Source organism: Ranitomeya imitator, chromosome 1 (assembly GCF_032444005.1).
Source record: "Ranitomeya imitator isolate aRanImi1 chromosome 1, aRanImi1.pri, whole genome shotgun sequence".
Lineage (NCBI taxonomy): Eukaryota > Metazoa > Chordata > Amphibia > Anura > Dendrobatidae > Ranitomeya > Ranitomeya imitator.
Genome location: NC_091282.1, coordinates 15,019,648 through 15,045,671, shown reverse-complemented (window position 1 = coordinate 15,045,671; position 26,024 = coordinate 15,019,648). Strand labels below are relative to the sequence as shown.

General features: G+C 47.1%; 2 protein-coding genes across 2 annotated transcripts in view; one reads left to right on the top strand and one right to left on the bottom strand.

Moving 5' to 3' along the window:
• LOC138657427 (zinc finger protein 84-like) overlaps positions 1 to 26,024 on the top strand; it is a 729,030-nt gene that overhangs the window by 547,639 nt on the left and 155,367 nt on the right. The window lies entirely within an intron of this gene.
• Positions 1 to 26,024, bottom strand: part of LOC138657414 (zinc finger protein 84-like) — a 104,504-nt gene that overhangs the window by 52,073 nt on the left and 26,407 nt on the right. The gene's annotated exons all lie outside the window — the stretch shown is intronic.

Sequence of the window (26,024 nt, the reverse complement as noted above, 5' to 3'; positions counted from 1 at the left end):
AAGAAGCCATTCCTCCCACTCTCTCATCTCTGTGATGTAAGAAGCCATTCCTCCCGCTCTCTCATCTCTGTGATGTAAGAAGCCATTCCTCCCGCTCTCTCATCTCTGTGATGTAAGAAGCCATTCCTCCCGCTCTCTCATCTCTGTAATATAAGAAGCCATTCCTCCCGCTCTCATCTCTGTGATGTAAGAAGCCATTCCTCCCGCTCTCTCATCTCTGTGATGTAAGAAGCCATTCCTCCCGCTCTCTCATCTCTGTGATGTAAGAAGCCATTCCTCCCGCTCTCTCATCTCTGTGATGTAAGAAGCCATTCCTCCCGCTCTCATCTCTGTGATGTAAGAAGCCATTCCTCCCGCTCTCTCATCTCTGTAATGTAAGAAGCCATTCCTCCCGCTCTCTCATCTCTGTGATGCAAGGAGCCATTCCTCCCGCTCTCTCATCTCTGTGATGTAAGAAGCCATTCCTCCCGCTCTCTCATCTCTGTGATGTAAGAAGCCATTCCTCCCGCTCTCTCATCTCTGTGATGTAAGAGGCCATTCCTCCCGCTCTCTCATCTCTGTGATGTAAGAAGCCATTCCTCCCGCTCTCTCATCTCTGTAATGTAAGAGGCCATTCCTCCCGCTCTCTCATCTCTGTGATGTAAGAGGCCATTCCTCCCGCTCTCTCATCTCTGTAATGTAAGAAGCCATTCCTCCCGCTCTCTCATCTCTGTAATGTAAGGAGCCATTCCTCCCGCTCTCATCTCTGTGATGTAAGAAGCCATTCCTCCCACTCTCTCATCTCTGTAATATAAGAAGCCATTCCTCCCGCTCTCATCTCTGTGATGTAAGAAGCCATTCCTCCCGCTCTCTCATCTCTGTGATGTAAGAAGCCATTCCTCCCGCTCTCTCATCTCTGTGATGTAAGAAGCCATTCCTCCCGCTCTCTCATCTCTGTAATGTAAGAAGCCATTCCTCCCGCTCTCTCATCTCTGTGATGTAAGAAGCCATTCCTCCCGCTCTCTCATCTCTGTGATGTAAGAAGCCATTCCTCCCGCTCTCATCTCTGTGATGTAAGAAGCCATTCCTCCCGCTCTCATCTCTGTAATGTAAGAAGCCATTCCTCCCGCTCTCATCTCTGTGATGTAAGAAGCCATTCCTCCCGCTCTCTCATCTCTGTAATGTAAGAAGCCATTCCTCCCGCTCTCTCATCTCTGTGATGCAAGGAGCCATTCCTCCCGCTCTCTCATCTCTGTGATGTAAGAAGCCATTCCTCCCGCTCTCTCATCTCTGTAATGTATGAAGCCATTCCTCCCGCTCTCATCTCTGTAATGTAAGAAGCCATTCCTCCCGCTCTCTCATCTCTGTGATGTAAGAAGCCATTCCTCCCGCTCTCTCATCTCTGTGATGTAAGAAGCCATTCCTCCCGCTCTCTCATCTCTGTAATGTATGAAGCCATTCCTCCCGCTCTCATCTCTGTAATGTAAGAAGCCATTCCTCCCGCTCTCTCATCTCTGTAATGTAAGAAGCCATTCCTCCCGCTCTCTCATCTCTGTAATGTAAGAAGCCATTCCTCCCGCTCTCATCTCTGTGATGTAAGAAGCCATTCCTCCCGCTCTCTCATCTCTGTGATGTAAGAAGCCATTCCTCCCGCTCTCTCATCTCTGTAATATAAGAAGCCATTCCTCCCGCTCTCATCTCTGTGATGTAAGAAGCCATTCCTCCCGCTCTCTCATCTCTGTGATGTAAGAAGCCATTCCTCCCGCTCTCTCATCTCTGTGATGTAAGAAGCCATTCCTCCCGCTCTCTCATCTCTGTGATGCAAGGAGCCATTCCTCCCGCTCTCTCATCTCTGTGATGTAAGAAGCCATTCCTCCCGCTCTCTCATCTCTGTAATGTATGAAGCCATTCCTCCCGCTCTCATCTCTGTAATGTAAGAAGCCATTCCTCCCGCTCTCATCTCTGTAATGTAAGAAGCCATTCCTCCCACTCTTATCTCTGTAATGTAAGAAGCCATTCCTCCCGCTCTCTCATCTCTGTAATGTAAGAAGCCATTCCTCCCGCTCTCTCATCTCTGTAATGTAAGAAGCCATTCCTCCCACTCTCTCATCTCTGTGATGTAAGAGGCCATTCCTGCCGCTCTCATCTCTGTGATGTAAGAAGCCATTCCTCCCGCTCTCATCTCTGTGATGTAAGAAGCCATTCCTCCCGCTCTCTCATCTCTGTAATGTAAGAAGCCATTCCTCCCGCTCTCTCATCTCTGTAATGTAAGAAGCCATTCCTCCCGCTCTCATCTCTGTGATGTAAGAAGCCATTCCTCCCGCTCTCTCATTTCTGTGATGTAAGAGGCCATTCCTCCCACTCTCTCATCTCTGTAATGTAAGAAGCCATTCCTCCCGCTCTCTCATCTCTGTGATGTAAGAAGCCATTCCTCCCGCTCTCTCATCTCTGTAATGTAAGAAGCCATTCCTCCCACTCTCATCTCTGTAATGTAAGAAGCCATTCCTCCCGCTCTCTCATCTCTGTAATGTAAGAAGCCATTCCTCCCACTCTCATCTCTGTAATGTAAGAAGCCATTCCTCCCACTCTCTCATCTCTGATGTAAGAAGCCATTCCTCCCGCTCTCATCTCTGTGATGTAAGAAGCCATTCCTCTCGCTCTCTCATCTCTGTGATGTAAGAAGCCATTCCTCCCGCTCTCTCATCTCTGTGATGTAAGAGGCCATTCTTCCCGCTCTCTCATCTCTGTGATGTAAGAAGCCATTCTTCCCGCTCTCTCATCTCTGTAATGTAAGAAGCCATTCCTCCCGCTCTCTCATCTCTGTAATGTAAGAAGCCATTCCTCCCGCTCTCTCATCTCTGTGATGTAAGAAGCCATTCCTCCCGCTCTCTCATCTCTGTAATATAAGAAGCCATTCCTCCCGCTCTCTCATCTCTGTAATGTAAGAAGCCATTCCTCCCGCTCTCTCATCTCTGTGATGTAAGAAGCCATTCCTCCCGCTCTCTCATCTCTGTGATGTAAGAAGCCATTCCTCCCGCTCTCTCATCTCTGTGATGTAAGAGGCCATTCCTCCAGCTCTCTCATCTCTGTAATATAAGAAGCCATTCCTCCCGCTCTCATCTCTGTAATGTAAGAAGCCATTCCTCCCGCTCTCATCTCTGTGATGTAAGAAGCCATTCCTCCCACTCTCTCATCTCTGTAATGTAAGAAGCCATTCCTCCCGCTCTCTCATCTCTGTGATGTAAGAAGCCATTCCTCCCGCTCTCTCATCTCTGTAATATAAGAAGCCATTCCTCCCGCTCTCTCATCTCTGTAATATAAGAAGCCATTCCTCCCGCTCTCATCTCTGTGATGTAAGAAGCCATTCCTCCCGCTCTCTCATCTCTGTGATGTAAGAAGCCATTCCTCCCGCTCTCTCATCTCTGTGATGTAAGAGGCCATTCCTCCCGCTCTCTCATCTCTGTAATGTAAGAAGCCATTCCTCCCGCTCTCTCATCTCTGTGATGTAAGAAGCCATTCCTCCCACTCTCTCATCTCTGTGATGTAAGAAGCCATTCCTCCCGCTCTCTCATCTCTGTGATGTAAGAAGCCATTCCTCCCGCTCTCATCTCTGTGATGTAAGAAGCCATTCCTCCCGCTCTCTCATCTCTGTAATGTAAGAAGCCATTCCTCCCGCTCTCTCATCTCTGTGATGCAAGGAGCCATTCCTCCCGCTCTCTCATCTCTGTGATGTAAGAAGCCATTCCTCCCGCTCTCTCATCTCTGTAATGTAAGAAGCCATTCCTCCCGCTCTCTCATCTCTGTAATGTAAGAGGCCATTCCTCCCGCTCTCTCATCTCTGTGATGCAAGGAGCCATTCCTCCCGCTCTCTCATCTCTGTAATGTAAGAAGCCATTCCTCCCGCTCTCTCATCTCTGTGATGCAAGGAGCCATTCCTCCCGCTCTCTCATCTCTGTGATGTAAGAAGCCATTCCTCCCGCTCTCTCTCATCTCTGTGATGTAAGAAGCCATTCCTCCCGCTCTCTCATCTCTGTGATGTTAGAGGCCATTCCTCCCGCTCTCTCATCTCTGTGATGTAAGAAGCCATTCCTCCCGCTCTCTCATCTCTGTAATGTAAGAGGCCATTCCTCCCGCTCTCTCATCTCTGTGATGTAAGAGGCCATTCCTCCCGCTCTCTCATCTCTGTAATGTAAGAAGCCATTCCTCCCGCTCTCATCTCTGTGATGTAAGAAGCCATTCCTCCCACTCTCTCATCTCTGTAATATAAGAAGCCATTCCTCCCGCTCTCATCTCTGTGATGTAAGAAGCCATTCCTCCCGCTCTCTCATCTCTGTGATGTAAGAAGCCATTCCTCCCGCTCTCTCATCTCTGTGATGTAAGAAGCCATTCCTCCCGCTCTCTCATCTCTGTAATGTAAGAAGCCATTCCTCCCGCTCTCTCATCTCTGTGATGTAAGAAGCCATTCCTCCCGCTCTCTCATCTCTGTGATGTAAGAAGCCATTCCTCCCGCTCTCATCTCTGTGATGTAAGAAGCCATTCCTCCCGCTCTCATCTCTGTAATGTAAGAAGCCATTCCTCCCGCTCTCATCTCTGTGATGTAAGAAGCCATTCCTCCCGCTCTCTCATCTCTGTAATGTAAGAAGCCATTCCTCCCGCTCTCTCATCTCTGTGATGCAAGGAGCCATTCCTCCCGCTCTCTCATCTCTGTGATGTAAGAAGCCATTCCTCCCGCTCTCTCATCTCTGTAATGTATGAAGCCATTCCTCCCGCTCTCATCTCTGTAATGTAAGAAGCCATTCCTCCCGCTCTCTCATCTCTGTGATGTAAGAAGCCATTCCTCCCGCTCTCTCATCTCTGTGATGTAAGAAGCCATTCCTCCCGCTCTCTCATCTCTGTAATGTATGAAGCCATTCCTCCCGCTCTCATCTCTGTAATGTAAGAAGCCATTCCTCCCGCTCTCTCATCTCTGTAATGTAAGAAGCCATTCCTCCCGCTCTCTCATCTCTGTAATGTAAGAAGCCATTCCTCCCGCTCTCATCTCTGTGATGTAAGAAGCCATTCCTCCCGCTCTCTCATCTCTGTGATGTAAGAAGCCATTCCTCCCGCTCTCTCATCTCTGTAATATAAGAAGCCATTCCTCCCGCTCTCATCTCTGTGATGTAAGAAGCCATTCCTCCCGCTCTCTCATCTCTGTGATGTAAGAAGCCATTCCTCCCGCTCTCTCATCTCTGTGATGTAAGAAGCCATTCCTCCCGCTCTCTCATCTCTGTGATGTAAGAGGCCATTCCTCCCACTCTCTCATCTCTGTAATGTAAGAAGCCACTCCTCCCGCTCTCTCATCTCTGTGATGTAAGAAGCCATTCCTCCCGCTCTCTCATCTCTGTGATGTAAGAAGCCATTCCTCCCGCTCTCTCATCTCTGTGATGTAAGAGGCCATTCCTCCCACTCTCTCATCTCTGTAATGTAAGAAGCCATTCCTCCCGCTCTCTCATCTCTGTAATGTAAGAAGCCATTCCTCCCGCTCTCATCTCTGTGATGTAAGAAGCCATTCCTCCCACTCTCTCATCTCTGTGATGTAAGAAGCCATTCCTCCCGCTCTCTCATCTCTGTGATGTAAGAAGCCATTCCTCCCGCTCTCTCATCTCTGTGATGTAAGAAGCCATTCCTCCCGCTCTCTCATCTCTGTAATATAAGAAGCCATTCCTCCCGCTCTCATCTCTGTGATGTAAGAAGCCATTCCTCCCGCTCTCTCATCTCTGTGATGTAAGAAGCCATTCCTCCCGCTCTCTCATCTCTGTGATGTAAGAAGCCATTCCTCCCGCTCTCTCATCTCTGTGATGTAAGAAGCCATTCCTCCCGCTCTCATCTCTGTGATGTAAGAAGCCATTCCTCCCGCTCTCTCATCTCTGTAATGTAAGAAGCCATTCCTCCCGCTCTCTCATCTCTGTGATGCAAGGAGCCATTCCTCCCGCTCTCTCATCTCTGTGATGTAAGAAGCCATTCCTCCCGCTCTCTCATCTCTGTGATGTAAGAAGCCATTCCTCCCGCTCTCTCATCTCTGTGATGTAAGAGGCCATTCCTCCCGCTCTCTCATCTCTGTGATGTAAGAAGCCATTCCTCCCGCTCTCTCATCTCTGTAATGTAAGAGGCCATTCCTCCCGCTCTCTCATCTCTGTGATGTAAGAGGCCATTCCTCCCGCTCTCTCATCTCTGTAATGTAAGAAGCCATTCCTCCCGCTCTCATCTCTGTGATGTAAGAAGCCATTCCTCCCACTCTCTCATCTCTGTAATATAAGAAGCCATTCCTCCCGCTCTCATCTCTGTGATGTAAGAAGCCATTCCTCCCGCTCTCTCATCTCTGTGATGTAAGAAGCCATTCCTCCCGCTCTCTCATCTCTGTGATGTAAGAAGCCATTCCTCCCGCTCTCTCATCTCTGTAATGTAAGAAGCCATTCCTCCCGCTCTCTCATCTCTGTGATGTAAGAAGCCATTCCTCCCGCTCTCTCATCTCTGTGATGTAAGAAGCCATTCCTCCCGCTCTCATCTCTGTGATGTAAGAAGCCATTCCTCCCGCTCTCATCTCTGTAATGTAAGAAGCCATTCCTCCCGCTCTCATCTCTGTGATGTAAGAAGCCATTCCTCCCGCTCTCTCATCTCTGTAATGTAAGAAGCCATTCCTCCCGCTCTCTCATCTCTGTGATGCAAGGAGCCATTCCTCCCGCTCTCTCATCTCTGTGATGTAAGAAGCCATTCCTCCCGCTCTCTCATCTCTGTAATGTATGAAGCCATTCCTCCCGCTCTCATCTCTGTAATGTAAGAAGCCATTCCTCCCGCTCTCTCATCTCTGTGATGTAAGAAGCCATTCCTCCCGCTCTCTCATCTCTGTGATGTAAGAAGCCATTCCTCCCGCTCTCTCATCTCTGTAATGTATGAAGCCATTCCTCCCGCTCTCATCTCTGTAATGTAAGAAGCCATTCCTCCCGCTCTCTCATCTCTGTAATGTAAGAAGCCATTCCTCCCGCTCTCTCATCTCTGTAATGTAAGAAGCCATTCCTCCCGCTCTCATCTCTGTGATGTAAGAAGCCATTCCTCCCGCTCTCTCATCTCTGTGATGTAAGAAGCCATTCCTCCCGCTCTCTCATCTCTGTAATATAAGAAGCCATTCCTCCCGCTCTCATCTCTGTGATGTAAGAAGCCATTCCTCCCGCTCTCTCATCTCTGTGATGTAAGAAGCCATTCCTCCCGCTCTCTCATCTCTGTGATGTAAGAAGCCATTCCTCCCGCTCTCATCTCTGTGATGTAAGAGGCCATTCCTCCCACTCTCTCATCTCTGTGATGTAAGAAGCCATTCCTCCCGCTCTCTCATCTCTGTGATGTAAGAAGCCATTCCTCCCACTCTCTCATCTCTGTGATGTAAGAAGCCATTCCTCCCACTCTCTCATCTCTGTAATGTAAGAAGCCATTCCTCCCGCTCTCTCATCTCTGTGATGTAAGAAGCCATTCCTCCCGCTCTCTCATCTCTGTGATGTAAGAAGCCATTCCTCCCGCTCTCTCATCTCTGTAATGTAAGAAGCCATTCCTCCCGCTCTCATCTCTGTGATGTAAGAAGCCATTCCTCCCGCTCTCTCATCTCTGTAATGTAAGAAGCCATTCCTCCCGCTCTCTCATCTCTGTGATGTAAGAAGCCATTCCTCCCGCTCTCTCATCTCTGTAATGTAAGAAGCCATTCCTCCCGCCCTCATCTCTGTGATGTAAGAAGCCATTCCTCCCACTCTCTCATCTCTGTAATGTAAGAAGCCATTCCTCCCGCTCTCTCATCTCTGTAATGTAAGAAGCCATTCCTCCCGCTCTCATCTCTGTGATGTAAGAGGCCATTCCTCCCGCTCTCATCTCTGTGATGTAAGAAGCCATTCCTCCCACTCTCTCATCTCTGTAATGTAAGAAGCCATTCCTCCCGCTCTCTCATCTCTGTAATGTAAGAAGCCATTCCTCCCGCTCTCATCTCTGTGATGTAAGAAGCCATTCCTCCCGCTCTCTCATCTCTGTAATGTAAGAAGCCATTCCTCCCGCTCTCTCATCTCTGTGATGTAAGAAGCCATTCCTCCCGCTCTCTCATCTCTGTAATGTAAGAAGCCATTCCTCCCGCTCTCATCTCTGTGATGTAAGAAGCCATTCCTCCCACTCTCTCATCTCTGTAATGTAAGAAGCCATTCCTCCCGCTCTCTCATCTCTGTAATGTAAGAAGCCATTCCTCCCGCTCTCATCTCTGTGATGTAAGAAGCCATTCCTCCCGCTCTCTCATCTCTGTAATGTAAGAAGCCATTCCTCCCGCTCTCTCATCTCTGTGATGTAAGAAGCCATTCCTCCCGCTCTCTCATCTCTGTAATGTAAGAAGCCATTCCTCCCGCTCTCATCTCTGTGATGTAAGAAGCCATTCCTCCCACTCATCTCTGTAATGTAAGAAGCCATTCCTCCCGCTCTCATCTCTGTGATGTAAGAAGCCATTCCTCCCGCTCTCTCATCTCTGTAATGTAAGAAGCCATTCCTCCCGCTCTCTCATCTCTGTAATGTAAGAAGCCATTCCTCCCGCTCTCATCTCTGTGATGTAAGAAGCCATTCCTCCCGCTCTCTCATCTCTGTAATGTAAGAAGCCATTCCTCCCGCTCTCTCATCTCTGTGATGTAAGAAGCCATTCCTCCCACTCTCTCATCTCTGTGATGTAAGAAGCCATTCCTCCCGCTCTCTCATCTCTGTGATGTAAGAAGCCATTCCTCCCGCTCTCTCATCTCTGTGATGTAAGAAGCCATTCCTCCCGCTCTCTCATCTCTGTAATATAAGAAGCCATTCCTCCTGCTCTCATCTCTGTGATGTAAGAAGCCATTCCTCCCGCTCTCTCATCTCTGTGATGTAAGAAGCCATTCCTCCCGCTCTCTCATCTCTGTGATGTAAGAAGCCATTCCTCCCGCTCTCATCTCTGTGATGTAAGAAGCCATTCCTCCCGCTCTCTCATCTCTGTAATGTAAGAAGCCATTCCTCCCGCTCTCTCATCTCTGTGATGCAAGGAGCCATTCCTCCCGTTCTCTCATCTCTGTGATGTAAGAAGCCATTCCTCCCGCTCTCTCATCTCTGTAATGTAAGAAGCCATTCCTCCCGCTCTCTCATCTCTGTAATGTAAGAGGCCATTCCTCCCGCTCTCTCATCTCTGTGATGCAAGGAGCCATTCCTCCCGCTCTCTCATCTCTGTAATGTAAGAAGCCATTCCTCCCGCTCTCTCATCTCTGTGATGCAAGGAGCCATTCCTCCCGCTCTCTCATCTCTGTAATGTAAGAAGCCATTCCTCCCGCTCTCTCATCTCTGTGATGTAAGAGGCCATTCCTCCCGCTCTCTCATCTCTGTGATGTAAGAGGCCATTCCTCCCGCTCTCTCATCTCTGTAATGTAAGAAGCCATTCCTCCCGCTCTCTCATCTCTGTGATGTAAGAAGCCATTCCTCCCGCTCTCTCATCTCTGTAATGTAAGAGGCCATTCCTCCCGCTCTCTCATCTCTGTGATGTAAGAGGCCATTCCTCCCGCTCTCTCATCTCTGTAATGTAAGAAGCCATTCCTCCCGCTCTCATCTCTGTGATGTAAGAAGCCATTCCTCCCACTCTCTCATCTCTGTAATATAAGAAGCCATTCCTCCCGCTCTCATCTCTGTGATGTAAGAAGCCATTCCTCCCGCTCTCTCATCTCTGTGATGTAAGAAGCCATTCCTCCCGCTCTCTCATCTCTGTGATGTAAGAAGCCATTCCTCCCGCTCTCTCATCTCTGTGATGTAAGAAGCCATTCCTCCCGCTCTCTCATCTCTGTGATGTAAGAAGCCATTCCTCCCGCTCTCATCTCTGTAATGTAAGAAGCCATTCCTCCCGCTCTCATCTCTGTGATGTAAGAAGCCATTCCTCCCGCTCTCATCTCTGTAATGTAAGAAGCCATTCCTCCCGCTCTCATCTCTGTGATGTAAGAAGCCATTCCTCCCGCTCTCTCATCTCTGTAATGTAAGAAGCCATTCCTCCCGCTCTCTCATCTCTGTGATGCAAGGAGCCATTCCTCCCGCTCTCTCATCTCTGTGATGTAAGAAGCCATTCCTCCCGCTCTCTCATCTCTGTAATGTATGAAGCCATTCCTCCCGCTCTCATCTCTGTAATGTAAGAAGCCATTCCTCCCGCTCTCTCATCTCTGTGATGTAAGAAGCCATTCCTCCCGCTCTCTCATCTCTGTGATGTAAGAAGCCATTCCTCCCGCTCTCTCATCTCTGTGATGTAAGAAGCCATTCCTCCCGCTCTCTCATCTCTGTAATGTAAGAAGCCATTCCTCCCGCTCTCTCATCTCTGTAATGTAAGAAGCCATTCCTCCCGCTCTCTCATCTCTGTAATGTAAGAAGCCATTCCTCCCGCTCTCTCATCTCTGTAATGTAAGAAGCCATTCCTCCCGCTCTCTCATCTCTGTGATGTAAGAAGCCATTCCTCCCGCTCTCTCATCTCTGTGATGTAAGAAGCCATTCCTCCCGCTCTCTCATCTCTGTAATGTAAGAAGCCATTCCTCCCACTCTCTCATCTCTGTGATGTAAGAAGCCATTCCTCCCGCTCTCTCATCTCTGTAATGTAAGAAGCCATTCCTCCCACTCTCATCTCTGTAATGTAAGAAGCCATTCCTCCCGCTCTCTCATCTCTGTGATGTAAGAAGCCATTCCTCCCGATCTCTCATCTCTGTGATGTAAGAAGCCATTCCTCCCGCTCTCTCATCTCTGTAATGTAAGAGGCCATTCCTCCCGCTCTCTCATCTCTGTAATGTAAGAAGCCATTCCTCCCGCTCTCTCATCTCTGTAATGTAAGAGGCCATTCCTCCCGCTCTCTCATCTCTGTAATGTAAGAAGCCATTCCTCCCGCTCTCTCATCTCTGTGATGTAAGAAGCCATTCCTCCCGCTCTCTCATCTCTGTAATGTAAGAAGCCATTCCTCCCGCTCTCATCTCTGTGATGTAAGAAGCCATTCCTCCCACTCTCTCATCTCTGTGATGTAAGAAGCCATTCCTCCCGCTCTCTCATCTCTGTAATGTAAGAAGCCATTCCTCCCACTCTCTCATCTCTGTAATGTAAGAAGCCATTCCTCCCGCTCTCTCATCTCTGTGATGTAAGAAGCCATTCCTCCCGCTCTCTCATCTCTGTAATGTAAGAAGCCATTCCTCCCGCTCTCTCATCTCTGTGATGTAAGAAGCCATTCCTCCCGCTCTCTCATCTCTGTGATGTAAGAAGCCATTCCTCCCGCTCTCTCATCTCTGTAATGTAAGAAGCCATTCCTCCCACTCTCATCTCTGTAATGTAAGAAGCCATTCCTCCCGCTCTCTCATCTCTGTAATGTAAGAAGCCATTCCTCCCGCTCTCTCATCTCTGTAATGTAAGAAGCCATTCCTCCCGCTCTCTCATCTCTGTGATGTAAGAAGCCATTCCTCCCGCTCTCATCTCTGTAATGTAAGAAGCCATTCCTCCCGCTCTCATCTCTGTAATGTAAGAAGCCATTCCTCCCGCTCTCTCATCTCTGTGATGTAAGAAGCCATTCCTCCCGCTCTCATCTCTGTAATGTAAGAAGCCATTCCTCCCGCTCTCTCATCTCTGTGATGTAAGAAGCCATTCCTCCCGCTCTCTCATCTCTGTAATGTAAGAAGCCATTCCTCCCGCTCTCTCATCTCTGTGATGTAAGAAGCCATTCCTCCCGCTCTCATCTCTGTAATGTAAGAAGCCATTCCTCCCGCTCTCATCTCTGTGATGTAAGAAGCCATTCCTCCCGCTCTCTCATCTCTGTGATGTAAGAAGCCATTCCTCCCGCTCTCTCATCTCTGTAATGTAAGAAGCCATTCCTCCCGCTCTCTCATCTCTGTGATGTAAGAAGCCATTCCTCCCGCTCTCATCTCTGTAATGTAAGAAGCCATTCCTCCCGCTCTCTCATCTCTGTAATGTAAGAAGCCATTCCTCCCGCTCTCTCATCTCTGTAATGTAAGAAGCCATTCCTCCCGCTCTCTCATCTCTGTGATGTAAGAAGCCATTCCTCCCGCTCTCATCTCTGTAATGTAAGAAGCCATTCCTCCCGCTCTCATCTCTGTAATGTAAGAAGCCATTCCTCCCGCTCTCTCATCTCTGTGATGTAAGAAGCCATTCCTCCCGCTCTCATCTCTGTAATGTAAGAAGCCATTCCTCCCGCTCTCTCATCTCTGTGATGTAAGAAGCCATTCCTCCCGCTCTCTCATCTCTGTGATGTAAGAAGCCATTCCTCCCGCTCTCTCATCTCTGTGATGTAAGAAGCCATTCCTCCCGCTCTCATCTCCGGGACCTGAGACCAGACGAGGATCGGACACGGACAGACGCGGCTTCTGCTCTTGTCTCTGATGTGATGATAGCTGGTAAATGTCTGACACCTCCTGAGCTTCTCCAAAAACTCTATAGTGTCTGCGCTCTGCAGTGTCTGCCCTCTGTAGTGTCTGCGCTTTGTAGTGTCTGTGCTCGTAGTGTCTGCGCTCTGCAGTGTCTGTCCTCTGTAGCGTGTGCACTCTGCAGTGTGCGCTCTGCAGTGTCTGTCCTCTGTAGCGTGTGTGCTCTGCAGTGTGCGCTCTGTAGTGTCTGCGCTCTGCAGTGTCTGTCCTCTGTAGCGTGTGCGCTCTGCAGTGTGCGCTCTGTAGTGTCTGCGCTCTGCAGCGTGTGTGCTCTGTAGTGTCTTTGCTCTGCAGTGTCTGTCCTCTGCAGCGTGTGTGCTCTGTAGTGTCTTTGCTCTGCAGTGTCTGTCCTCTGTAGCGTGTGCGCTCTGTAGTGTGTCCTCTGTAGCATGTGTGCTCTGTAGTGTCTGCGCTCTGTAGTGTCTGCGCTCTGCAGTGTCTGTCCTCTGTAGCGTGTGCGCTCTGCAGTGTGCGCTCTGCAGTGTCTGTCCTCTGTAGCGTGTGTGATCTGTAGTGTCTGCGCTCTGTAGTGTCTGCCCTCTGCAGTATCTGTCCTCTGTAGCGTGCGCGCTCTGCAGTGTGCGCTCTGCAGTATCTGTCCTCTGTAGCGGGTGTGATCTGTAGTGTCTGCCCTCTGCAGTGTCTGTCCTCTGTAGCGTGTGTGCTCTGCAGTGTGCGCTCTGCAGTGTCTGTTCTCTGTAGCGTGTGTGCTCTGTAGTGTCTGCGCTCTGCAGTGTCTGTCCTCTGTAGCGTGTGCGCTCTGCAGTGTGCGCTCTGCAGTGTCTGTCCTCTGTAGCGTGTGTGATCTGTAGTGTCTGCGCTCCGTAGTGTCTGCCCTCTGCAGTGTCTGTACTCTGTAGCGTGTGCGCTCTGCAGTGTGCGCTCTGCAGTGTCTGTCCTCTGTAGTGTCTGCGCTCTGTAGTGTCTGCGCTCTGCAGTGTCTGTCCTCTGTAGCGTGTGCGCTCTGCAGTGTCTGCGCTCTGCAGCGTGTGTGCTCTGTAGTGTCTGCGCTCTGCAGTGTCTGTCCTCTGTAGCGTGTGTGCTCTGTAGTGTCTGCACTCTGCAGCGTGTGTGCTCTGTAGTGTCTACGCTCTGCAGTGTCTGGGCTCTGCAGCGTGTGCTCTGTAGTGTCTGCACTCTGCAGTGTCTGTGCTCTGTAGTGATCCCCACTCTCATGTCATCTCACTCTGATCGTCGCTCTCCTGTCGTCCCTATCCGATCCCCGCTCTCCTGTCGTCCCTCTCCGATCCCCGCTCTTCTGTCGTCCCTCTCTGATCCCCGCTCTCCTGTCGTACTGCTCTGATCCCCGCTCTCCTGTCGTCCCGCTCTGATCCCCGCTCTCCTGTCGTCCCGCTCTGATCCCCGCTCTCCTGTCGTCCCGCTCTGATCCCCGCTCTCCTGTCACCCCTCTCTGATCCCCGCTCTCCTGTCGTCCCGCTCTGATCCCCGCTCTCCTGTCACCCCTCTCTGATCCCCTGTTGTATATTCTGTTCTTGGGCTCCCTCCGGTGGTTGTAAATGGCACTTTTGTGAATTCTGCCCTTGGGCTCCCTCTGGTGGTTTTGAGTGGAACTGCTGCTCCTTGGGTTTAGCTTTGCAGCTGCTTTCACTAATCGTCTCTCCTGGCTCTGCTATTTAACCTGGCTCTAGTCTTCAGCCTATGCCACTTGTCAATGTTCTCTGGCTGGATTCACATCTCTGCTTGGATTCTCCTGGTTTCCTGACCAGTTCTGCAAAGATAAGTTCTGGCTTTGCTCATAGTAACATAGTAACATAGTAAGGCCGAAAAAAGACATTTGTCCATCCAGTTCAGCCTATATTCCATCATAATAAATCCCCAGATCTACGTCCTTCTACAGAACCTAATAATTGTATGATACAATATTGTTCTGCTCCAGGAAGACATCCAGGCCTCTCTTGAACCCCTCGACTGAGTTCGCCATCACCACCTCCTCAGGCAAGCAATTCCAGATTCTCACTGCCCGAACAGTAAAGAATCCTCTTCTATGTTGGTGGAAAAACCTTCTCTCCTCCAGACGCAAAGAATGCCCCCTTGTGCCCGTCACCTTCCTTGGTATAAACAGATCCTCAGCGAGATATTTGTATTGTCCCCTTATATACTTATACATGGTTATTAGATCGCCCCTCAGTCGTCTTTTTTCTAGACTAAATAATCCTAATTTCGCTAATCTATCTGGGTATTGTAGTTCTCCCATCCCCTTTATTAATTTTGTTGCCCTCCTTTGTACTCTCTCTAGTTCCATTATATCCTTCCTGAGCACCGGTGCCCAAAACTGGACACAGTACTCCATGTGCGGTCTAACTAGGGATTTGTACAGAGGCAGTATAATGCTCTCATCATGTGTATCCAGACCTCTTTTAATGCACCCCATGATCCTGTTTGCCTTGGCAGCTGCTGCCTGGCACTGGCTGCTCCAGGTAAGTTTATCATTAACTAGGATCCCCAAGTCCTTCTCCCTGTCAGATTTACCCAGTGGTTTCCCGTTCAGTGTGTAATGGTGATATTGATTCCCTCTTCCCATGTGTATAACCTTACATTTATCATTGTTAAACCTCATCTGCCACCTTTCAGCCCAAGTTTCCAACTTATCCAGATCCATCTGTAGCAGAATACTATCTTTTCTTGTATTAACTGCTTTACATAGTTTTGTATCATCTGCAAATATCGATATTTTACTGTGTAAACCTTCTACCAGATCATTAATGAATATGTTGAAGAGAACAGGTCCCAATACCGACCCCTGCGGTACCCCACTGGTGACAGCGACCCAGTTAGAGACTATACCATTTATAACCACCCTCTGCTTTCTATCACTAAGCCAGTTAATAACCCATTTACACACATTTTCCCCCAGACCAAGCATTCTCATTTTGTGTACCAACCTCTTGTGCGGCACGGTATCAAACGCTTTGGAAAAATCGAGATATACCATGTCCAATGACTCACCGTGGTCCAGCCTATAGCTTACCTCTTCATAAAAACTGATTAGATTGGTTTGACAGGAGCGATTTCTCATAAACCCATGCTGATATGGAGTTAAACAGTTATTCTCATTGAGATAATCCAGAATAACATCCCTCAGAAACCCTTCAAATATTTTACCAACAATAGAGGTTAGACTTACTGGCCTATAATTTCCATGTTGTGGACTTATTGTTCTGTGCATTCTATTTTTGTCCAGCTTGTCATTATGGATTTTTTCTGTTAGCTGGAAGCTCTGGGAAGCAGATTTACCCTCCACACCTTTAGTCAGGTGTGGAGATTTTGTAAACTCTGTGTGGATTGTTTTGTAGTTTTTATACTGACCGCACAGTATCCTTTCCTGTCCTATCTATCAAGCTAGACTGGCCTCCTATGCTAAATCTGATTTCATCTCTGCGTATGTTATTTTCCCCTCCTCTCACCGTCAATATTTGTGGGGGGCTATCTTTCCTTTGGGGATTTTCTCTGAGGCAAGATAGGTTTCCTGTTTCCATCTTTAGGGGAAGTTAGATCTTAGGCTGTGCCGAGGGGTCTAGGGAGCGTCAGGTACCTCCCACGGCTATTTCTAGTTGCGCTGCTAGGTTCAGGGTTTGCGGTCAGTACAGATACCACCTCCTTCAGAGCTTGTCTCATGTTGTTCCTAAACCTCCAGGTCATAACATCCCCGCTCTCCTGTCGTCCCTCTCTGATCCTCACTTTCCTGTCATTACGCTCTCATCCTCGCTCTCCTGTCATCCCGCTCTGATCCTCGCTCTCCTGTCGTCCCGCTCTGATCCTCGCTCTCCTGTCGTTCCGCACTGATACCCATTATTCAGTTGTCTCTCTCTGATCCCCGCTCTCCTGTTGTCCCGCTCTGATCTTCGCTTTCCTGTCATCCCGCTCTGATCCTCGCTCTCCTGTCGTCTCTCTGATCCCCCCTCTCCTGTTGTCCCGCTCTCATCCTCGCTCTCCTGTTGACCCTCTCTGATCCTCGCTCTGCTGTTGTCCCTCTCTGATCCCTGCTCTCCTATCAACCAGCTCTGATCCTCGCTCTCCTGTTGTCCCGCTCCGATTCTCGCTCTCCTGTCATCCCTCTCTGATCCCTGCTCTCAAATTGACCAGCTCTGAACCCCGGGGTCTCTTGTTTTCCCTCTGACCCCCACTCTCCTGTCGTCACTCTCTGATCCTCGCTCTCCTGTCGTCCCTCTCTGATCATCGCTCTCCTGTCATCCCTCTCTGATCCTTGATCTCCTATTGATCAGCTCTGATCCTCGCTCTCCTGTTGTCCTGCTCCGATTCTCGCTCTCCTGTCATCCGTGCTCTCCTATTAACCAGCTCTGAACCCCGGTCTCCTGTTGTCCCTCTGACCCCCACTCTCCTGTCGTCGCTCTCTGATCCTCGCTCTCCTGTTATCCCTCTCTGATCCTCGCTCTCCTGTCGTCCCTCTCTGATCCTCGCTCTCCTGTTGTCCCACTCTGATTCTTGCTCTCCTGTAATCCTTCTTTGATCCTCTCTCTCCTGTCGTCCCTCTCTGATCCTCGCTCTCCTGTCGTCCCTCTGATCCTCGCTCTCCTGTTGTCTCTCTCTGATTCTCGCTCTCCTGTCATCCCTCTCTGATCCCTGCTCTCCTATTGACCAGCTCTGAACCCCGGTCTCCTGTTGTCCCTCTTACCGCCACTCTCCTGTTGTCGCTCTCTGATCCTCGCTCTCCTGTTATCTCTCTCTGATCCTCGCTCTCCTGTCATCTGTTATGAACAGTTAATTCAGAACCACTGTGAAGAGCAGAACAAAAATGATTACCTCAATGAACAAAAATAAAAAAAAAGAATTTGTGATAAATATTGACCTGTCCATTCAAGGACATTTTAGCTATAGTATGAAATCCTGTTTTTTTTGTCTGTGGAATTGCCTTTGTACTGTTTGTTGTGAAACTGCCGCCCACGAAACTGTTTTCTTTTCTTTTCTTTCTTTCCTGTTTTGTCTCTTTGTTTAAACATGCAAAACTTGTATAACCACTAAACCTACTGAAACCACTATATAAAGAAGGGATAGCACTTTGAAGGCAGGCGTGCTTCAGAGACTTCCCAGTGATACACTATACAAGACGTGTCTTGTGTATTATTTCTGGTGATTTCCCACTTCCAAAGGCTGCTCCGACTGAGTGTGATCCCGACATTTCCTGGCGCCTGAACAGGGACACGAGGTCTGTGTATTCCTTCAAGAACACCGGCAGAATACGAACGAAAAGAGAATCTGGGATAATGGACGGCAGATGAACAAAAACCTGGCCAGGTAAGAGACACTGTTAGATCTCTTATATCTGCCCTGCACTGTCCGTAAGATTTTCTGTGTCGTGTTCTTTAGCGGGTAGTTCTAGTAGAGGAGGATACCTATAGCTCGGGTTCTTGAACTATTTAGGAATTGATCACCTCACGGAGTACGGCATTGAATGAGAGTGAATGTGAATAGAAGGTGTGTGGAAGTTGGGAATAGCCCTATAAGCCGCCCAGGGGGTTGAAACAGAAGAAGTGACTGTCCCACTGGGCAACGTGGTTGCGTCCTTTCGGGGAGACCTCCGCGCCTATGTTCAATCTCTGATCCTGTCTTTGACAAAAACCTGGTGACGGATAAGTGTATGATAGTATAAGCCCAGGACAGATAAATTAGCCTGGGACAAGATAGGTTGTATGTTCTTTTTCTTTTTCTGTCTGGTTGCATTTGTGTTGTTTGCTATAGGTGTAGGAATCAGGATTTTCTTACATCAACACAGTTTAAACATCCTAGCTCCTTAGGAAGAAGGTAACGAGGTATTCTCATACCCAAACGCCACCTAGGGCAAGAAAAAAGACATCCTAGCTCCTTAGGAAGAAGGTAACGAGGTATTCTCATACCCAAACGCCACCTAGGGCAAGAAAAAGACATCCTAGCTCCTTAGGAAGAAGGTAACGAGGTATTCTCATACCCAAACGCCACCTAGGGCAAGAAAGCTCAGGATAAGAAAATGGGGAATAAGCAAACAAAGTCGGAACCAGAAGAATTAGATATCTATACTATCATAAAGGAGAGAAGTGGTGAAGATGCCACTAAGGGGCTGAAAAAGATTTTTAGTAAGTTTGGAGTTACTAGGGCAGAAGCTTTTAGTAGAAAACTATGGGAAGGAATTCAGGAAAGGAAAAAAGGCATAATCAGAGACAAGAAATGGATAGATCAGATCCAAGCATTGATTGATGTCTCTAGGGTAGCAGAAAATGAGGGATGGACATATAATCAACAGAGTAAAAAGTGGTGTATTAGACCCACAGGCTGTGGAGAAAAACAAAATGTGGAATCTAAAAATACCCCACCCCCATACCTTAACCCACATGCCCCATCTTTTCTCCAAACACCACCTCAAAGTTTAGCCGGACCAGGAGGATGGGTATGTCCGCACTGTGGACAACAAAATCCAGACTGGAGAAATGATTGCCTAGCCTGTGGTACACCTAGACATGGCGCTGTACTTGCCCCTGTTAGGGTAGTACCAAGACCCTTTAGGGAACCTGGTGCTGACGGAGTAATGGGAACTAGATATCACCAAACTCGACAATATTTCCCTTGGTCCCCCGCTGAAGGCATGTCTCTCTTGCATAACGCACCAGATCCCACCCAGTGTCCAGTTAGATTTGCACAATATATACAGCAAATTATGCAGACTCACGCTGGAGTTTGGGCAGATGGAGAAGAATTATGTAGAATGAAAATGACTCCTGGACTCTTCCAGGAGCTATTAGCAAATCTACAGGTACATAGGCCCCAAGCAGGAGATGGTGCCTTACAAACGATAGAATCAGGTACACAATTTGTAGATCACTTAATGGTTTTCATGAGGGAGAGACAGAGGCAGAGAGGAACAACGGGAGTGGTGGCTCAGAAATCTGGACAATCAGTAGACGAATATTATCTAAGTGTAGAAAATAATTTCAGAGATGAAGGCATGGATCTAACCGCTCCAGGAATGATGAGGTTAGTTACAAAAACCTTTATAGATGGATTGTCTCCAAAAGTGAAGGAAAAGCTTAAGGCCGCAACCCCTGATTGGAGAACCTTGGAAGACCCACACCTGGCTAGACAGAAAGCTGTAGGGATAGAAATGGACTTAAGAGAAAATTCTAAGCCAGTAAGAATTGCACAGGCTAATACTGGCTCTGCTAATCAAAAGTTTACTTGTCATTACTGTAAGAAGCCAGGACATTTCCAAAGGGAATGTAGGAAGAGAAAAGCAGATATAGATTCAGGAACCTTTGTACCCAAAAATAGGATAAATAACCCAGTGCCTGATCAAACAGACAGCTCAGAATGACTGAAAGTTATGCAGGTCTCTCTTCCTTCTAGAAGACCAATAATACAAGTTGAAGTTGAGGGTAAAAATGTACCTTTTCTGATAGATACGGGAGCAACATCCTCCATTTTAAATCAGGACTTTTTACCATATCCTGACAATATATCCTCAAAGGTTACATATGCAGAAGGGTATGATGGTAAAATTCAGGCGTTGCCCTTTACAAAACCTTTAAACGTGAGCTTTGGCCCTAAAACTTTTGTATCCAAATTTTTATTTGCTAAAGGTGCACCTACCTGCTTGTTGGGTACTGATGTCTTAAGTAAAATGCATGCAAACATCCATTTTAGAGAAGATGGCACAGTTATGCTGACCATCCCTGAAGATGCAGAAACTCTGGAACCATATGTTAGAATACAGGCAATGGAGGATTTTCCCGAAATTTACACTCAACAAGCAAAAATTGACTTGTCTCGGGTTCCTGACAGCCTATGGGCAAAAGGAGACACTGATGTAGGATTTTTATCAGTAGCTCCTATACTGTTAGAAACTGCCCCGGGAACCATATTACCTCAGCTTAGGCAATACCCCATCAGCGCCCAGCAAGAACAGGCGATTTCTCAACAAATTCAGGATTATGTGTTACAAGGTGTTTTGGTAGAAATCAGGTCACCCGCCAATACACCCTTATATCCTGTTAAAAAGAAAGTGTCCTCCAAAGAAACTATGGTGAAATATCGCATGGTGCACGACTTACGGGAAATCAATAAGGTTTTGGCACCGGTCACCCCTGTGGTACCGAATCCTCATACCTTACTGTCTCAAATTCCCAGCACTGCTGCATATTTTACGGTAATTGACTTATCAAACGCATTTTTTTCTGTGCCACTACATAAGAACTGTTGGCATTTGTTTGCCTTTACATTCAAGGGTAAACAATTAGCATGGACAAGATTGCCACAAGGTATGGTACACTCACCAACTTTGTACTCTGAAGCAATGCAGACCGTGCTAAAAAAATGTCATCCCAGAACCAGGAGTAGTCATTCTACAGTATGTAGATGACTTACTTATTTGTTGCCCTGATGAACAGACGGCAGTTACCTCAACTGTTAATTTCTTAATTTTCCTAGCGCAAGAAGGCTGTAAAGTAAATAGACAGAAACTCCAGGCTTGTCAACAAACAGTCGTGTTTTTAGGTCACTGCATATCACAGGGCATCAGACACCTCACACCTCAACGTACGGAAGCCATACGTAACATGCTTGAACCCAGGAATCACAAACAGCTGCGTGCTTTCCTAGGTATTGTTTCACACTGTAGACAGTGGATCATACATGCAAGTCAACTCATGCAGCCTTTATATGACTGTATTGCCAACACACCATATTCACTCAGTGAAGAGGCTAAACAGTCATTTTCCTCTTTGAAAACAGCACTGGTATCAGCTCCGGCTTTGGGACTCCCAGACTACACTAAACCTTTTCAATTGATGGCAGCTGAGATATCCTCACATGCTACAGGGGTGCTCACACAAAAACATGGAAACAAACAGAGACCTGTGGCATACATATCAGCTCATCTGGACCCTGTAGCTAGAGCCGCACCTTCTTGTGTAAGAGTAGTAGCCACAATTTCACTGTTATTAGATAAAGCTTCTGAGATTGTTCTTGATCACCCACTTCTAGTTCAGACCACTCATGATGTACATGGCATTCTTAACCAGGTCCAACCTAAACATATTTCAATGGCCAGACACCTCCGTCTCCAATGTTCCCTACTACTGCCGCCCAACATTTCCTTTGCCAGGATTCAGACTCTTAATCTCGCGTCTTTGCTCCCTTTAGAGTCTGAGGGGGGTACCATACCTGAGGAAACTGCACTCTCCAACTCCTTTGACCCATCAAAGTCAATGCATGATTGTGTACAATTAATGGAACAAGAGACTCAGGGCTTATGTAATGTACGTGACAAGCCACTCTGTAATGCTACATTTGAACTTTTCATAGATGGCAGTAGATATGCAGATATGAATGGACAATTTCATACAGGTTATGCGGTAGTAACTCAGCATGAAGTGCTGAAAGCAGAACCTCTCCCTGCTAATCAGTCTGCACAAGAAGCAGAACTTACGGCATTAGTTGAAGCTCTAAAAATAGCCAAAGATCAGACAGCAAACATATACACTGATTCCAGATATGCACATGGCATTATTTTCGATTTTGGCGTAATATGGAGAGCCAGAGGTTATATGACTGCTTCAGGCCAACCTGTTAAACATGCCTCCCTCATTAGACAGATTCTGGAGGCAGCACAAGAAACTAAAGAAATAGCGGTGATAAAGGTAGCTGCACATGTGAGACTCGACACCGAGGAAGCCAGGGGTAACGATAAAGCCGATAAGGCAGCAAAACAGGCAGCACGTAAACCCTTACATCATGCCCACACACTAGATAGCTCTGAAGATGATGAGGAAAGATTGAAGGAAGCTCAGAAACAGGTAGACGACGAAGAACGAGGGCAGTGGCAGAAAAAAGGGGCAGAAGATCAGCAAGGATTATGGAAAAAAGGAACTTTGTTGTGTTTACCCAGAGCCTGGTACCCCGCAGTGGCAAGTGACCTCCACCTAACCACGCATGTGTCGGCAAGGCAAATGGTATGACGCTCAAGGTAAAAGAAAGGTGGTTGGCTCCAGGCTTTGGTAATTTTGCTCGGAACATGTGTGCTGCATGCGCTATATGCCTGGCACACAATCCAGGTCAGGCCATTAAAACCCCAACCAAGCATCATGTAAGACCACTGTATCCCTTTCAAAGACTCCAGATCGACTACATCCAACTTCCTAGATACAATGGATACGAATATGTGCTTGTGTGTGTGGACATGTTCTCAGGGTGGCCAGAGGCTTATCCAGTTCGTAAAGCCTCAGCAAAAACTACTGCCATTAAAATAGCACATGAACTGATACCCCGTTACGGCATGCCTGAGGTGATCGAGTCAGATAGGGGTACCCATTTTACTGGGGAAATATTCCAGAATGTTATGAAAATGTTGGGAGTAGAAAACCAGTTTCACACTCCATATCATCCACAGAGTTCAGGTAAAGTGGAAAGATTAAATGGGACAATAAAATTAAAAATCCAGAAGGCCATGGCAGAAACAGGAAAGCCTTGGACCGAGTGTCTACCACTTGCCCTGTATTCCATCCGAAACACCCCAAGGGGGAAGGCTAAGCTGTCACCACATGAGATTCTTTTTGGTAGAGCAGCAAATTTGGGTTGTTATTTTCCACAACAACTGATGTTGAATACTGAGACTTTAACTGCTTATGTACAAGAATTACAAAAACGTTTAACTAAAGTGCATTCGCAAGTTTTTGCTTCCCTTCCAGATCCAGAAAATCTCGAAGGAGGCCACAAGTTGGAACCTGGTGATCAAGTCTACGTGAAAAGACACACCAGAAAGACTCTGGAACCGAGATTTGACGGACCTTTCCAAGTCCTGTTAACAACTCCAACAGCAGTCAAGCTTGAAGGAAAGGCATCATGGATACATGCAAGCCATTGCAAAAAAGCAGTATAAGACTCATGATATTGATGTTAATAATGTTAACCTCAACGGAGGCATGGGAAAGACTGAATTCTCTAGCCCCTTTGAACAATAGATTCGTACAACATCATAGAAAATTAGTGCATGACTTGTTAAATAATACGCAACCCCTGGCAGATTGTTGGATCTGTACCCATTCACCAGTATCAGCCACAAGTATACCTTTTCTAGCAGTTCCCGTGTCAGCTGAAGAAATATTCGCTTGGCCTAATTGTTCAGACAACCTGGCCAACAACCAACCTGGCAATACTAGACTATGGAATACTACAATCGCCATACCAATTGTGGGATGGGTAGAATTTCCTTGGTGGCAGGGCAATCTTACAGGAAAAATAGACAACTTACAATATTTAGCATTCAAGGGAGGAAAATGGGTACCTAGGAATAAGACTGGATTAACTGATTTAGGACAAGTCCCCACTGAAAATCTACAGCTCAGTTTCAGTACAACCACCCCTTCCTCTGATGCTTTCAAACCTACAGTATTGGAAAGATACATACATAATAGAAAATGGGAACATTCTGAGTTGTTCCCCCAAGGTGATGCAAACAGTTGTACAAGTAAGCCGGGGAACCTGGTTTGTAATGAATCCAATGAGTATGTCAACGGAATGCATGTATGTGGTAATCCCGCAGCCGGGTACTGTAGCCCCTTGGGACAAAAACCCTCTTGGTGTATGCTTCAGAATGTATCTAGTTTTGTGGATTTGGCTCACAGATTGGTATTGCAGCACTCAGCTTTGTGGGATCTGCCTGAGGGTACATTTTGGATATGCGGAGAAGGAGCATATAAATGGCTTCCCGTAGGTATAAAGGGTACTTGTACATTAGGACGCCTAACCCCAGCTACTTTCATAATTTCAAATAAACAAGTGAATATGCAAGCCGTGCCCAAGCACACACTGTATAAAAGAGCTGCAGATAACTCACCACGTCCCTCGGGGAGGCCGCATATAGTACAAATGGGAATTCCCAACAAAATTGCTAGTACCATTTTTATTTATCCTATGTTAACACAAATGTGGGATAAATTAGTTAGAGCCACGGATTATCTAGATGATCAGATTTGGGATATATTGGACATATTAAATACTAGTATAGCTGTACAGAATCAGCTTATAATAGTCACTAACCAACATACTCTGGTATTGGATTACCTAACTGCCTCACAAGGGGGTATGTGTCAAATCATCGGACCCACCTGCTGTCATTATATAGACCCGAATAGTACTATGAGTATGAGATTTAAATTAAAAGACGTACAACGACTCAGGGATCAGTATGACAAAGACAATGACCAAAATAAGGATAGCTGGTGGTCAGATACCTTTTCTTTTCTTAACCCGGCCAATTGGTTCAGAGGGATCGGTGGGTGGGTTACCGGGATTATGCAAAGCCTAATACATACAGTTATGGTTATTGTAATTATATATGTATTATTCAAGGTTGTACTCAAGGGTATCTCGGTATGCACAAATAAATTTTGTGTAATGGATGCGAGAATATAAAGTTTTTTTTTTTTTTGTAATATCACAAAAAGAATGACTAAAATGATCGACAAGGTTTTGAATGGAATATGTCAAAGGGGGGATTGTGAAGAGCAGAACAAAAATGATTACCTCAATGAACAAAAATAAAAAAAAAGAATTTGTGATAAATATTGACCTGTCCATTCAAGGACATTTTAGCTATAGTATGAAATCCTGTTTTTCTTGTCTGTGGAATTGCCTTTGTACTGTTTGTTGTGAAACTGCCGCCCACGAAACTGTTTTCTTTTCTTTTCTTTCTTTCCTGTTTTGTCTCTTTGTTTAAACATGCAAAACTTGTATAACCACTAAACCTACTGAAACCACTATATAAAGAAGGGATAGCACTTTGAAGGCAGGCGTGCTTCAGAGACTTCCCAGTGATACACTATACAAGACGTGTCTTGTGTATTATTTCTGGTGATTTCCCACTTCCAAAGGCTGCTCCAACTGAGTGTGATCCCGACACCACAATGGACATTGAAGTTCAGAGCACACAAAGTGACCTGACAATTACCAAAAACAAAGGACGAGCTCTGAGACGTGGGAACTCTGCTGACCGCAATTCCTAATCCTAACACACCACACTAGAGGTAGCCGTGGATTGCGCCTAACGCTCCCTATGCAACTCGGCACAGCCTGAGAAACTAGCCCTGAAGATAGAAAAATAAGCCTACCTTGCCTCAGAGAAATTCCCCGAAGGAAAAGGCAGCCCCCCACATATAATGACTGTGAGTAAGATGAAAATACAAACACAGAGATGAAATAGATTTAGCAAAGTGAGGCCCGACTTACTGAATAGACCGAGGATAGGAAAGATAGCTTTGCGGTCAACACAAAAACCTACAACCACGCAGAGGGGCAAAAAGACCCTCCGCACCAACTAACGGTACGGAGGTGCTCCCTCTGCGTCTCAGAGCTTCCAGCAAGCAAGAAAAACCAATTAAGCAAACTGGACAGAAAAAATAGCAAGCAAAAATAACACAAGCAAAACTTAGCTTATGCAGGATAGACAGGCCACAGGAATGATCCAGGAGGAAGCAAGACCAATACTAGAACATTGACTGGAGGCCAGGATCAAAGCACCAGGTGGAGTTAAATAGAGCAGCACCTAACGACTTAACCTCATCACCTGAGGAAGGAAACTCA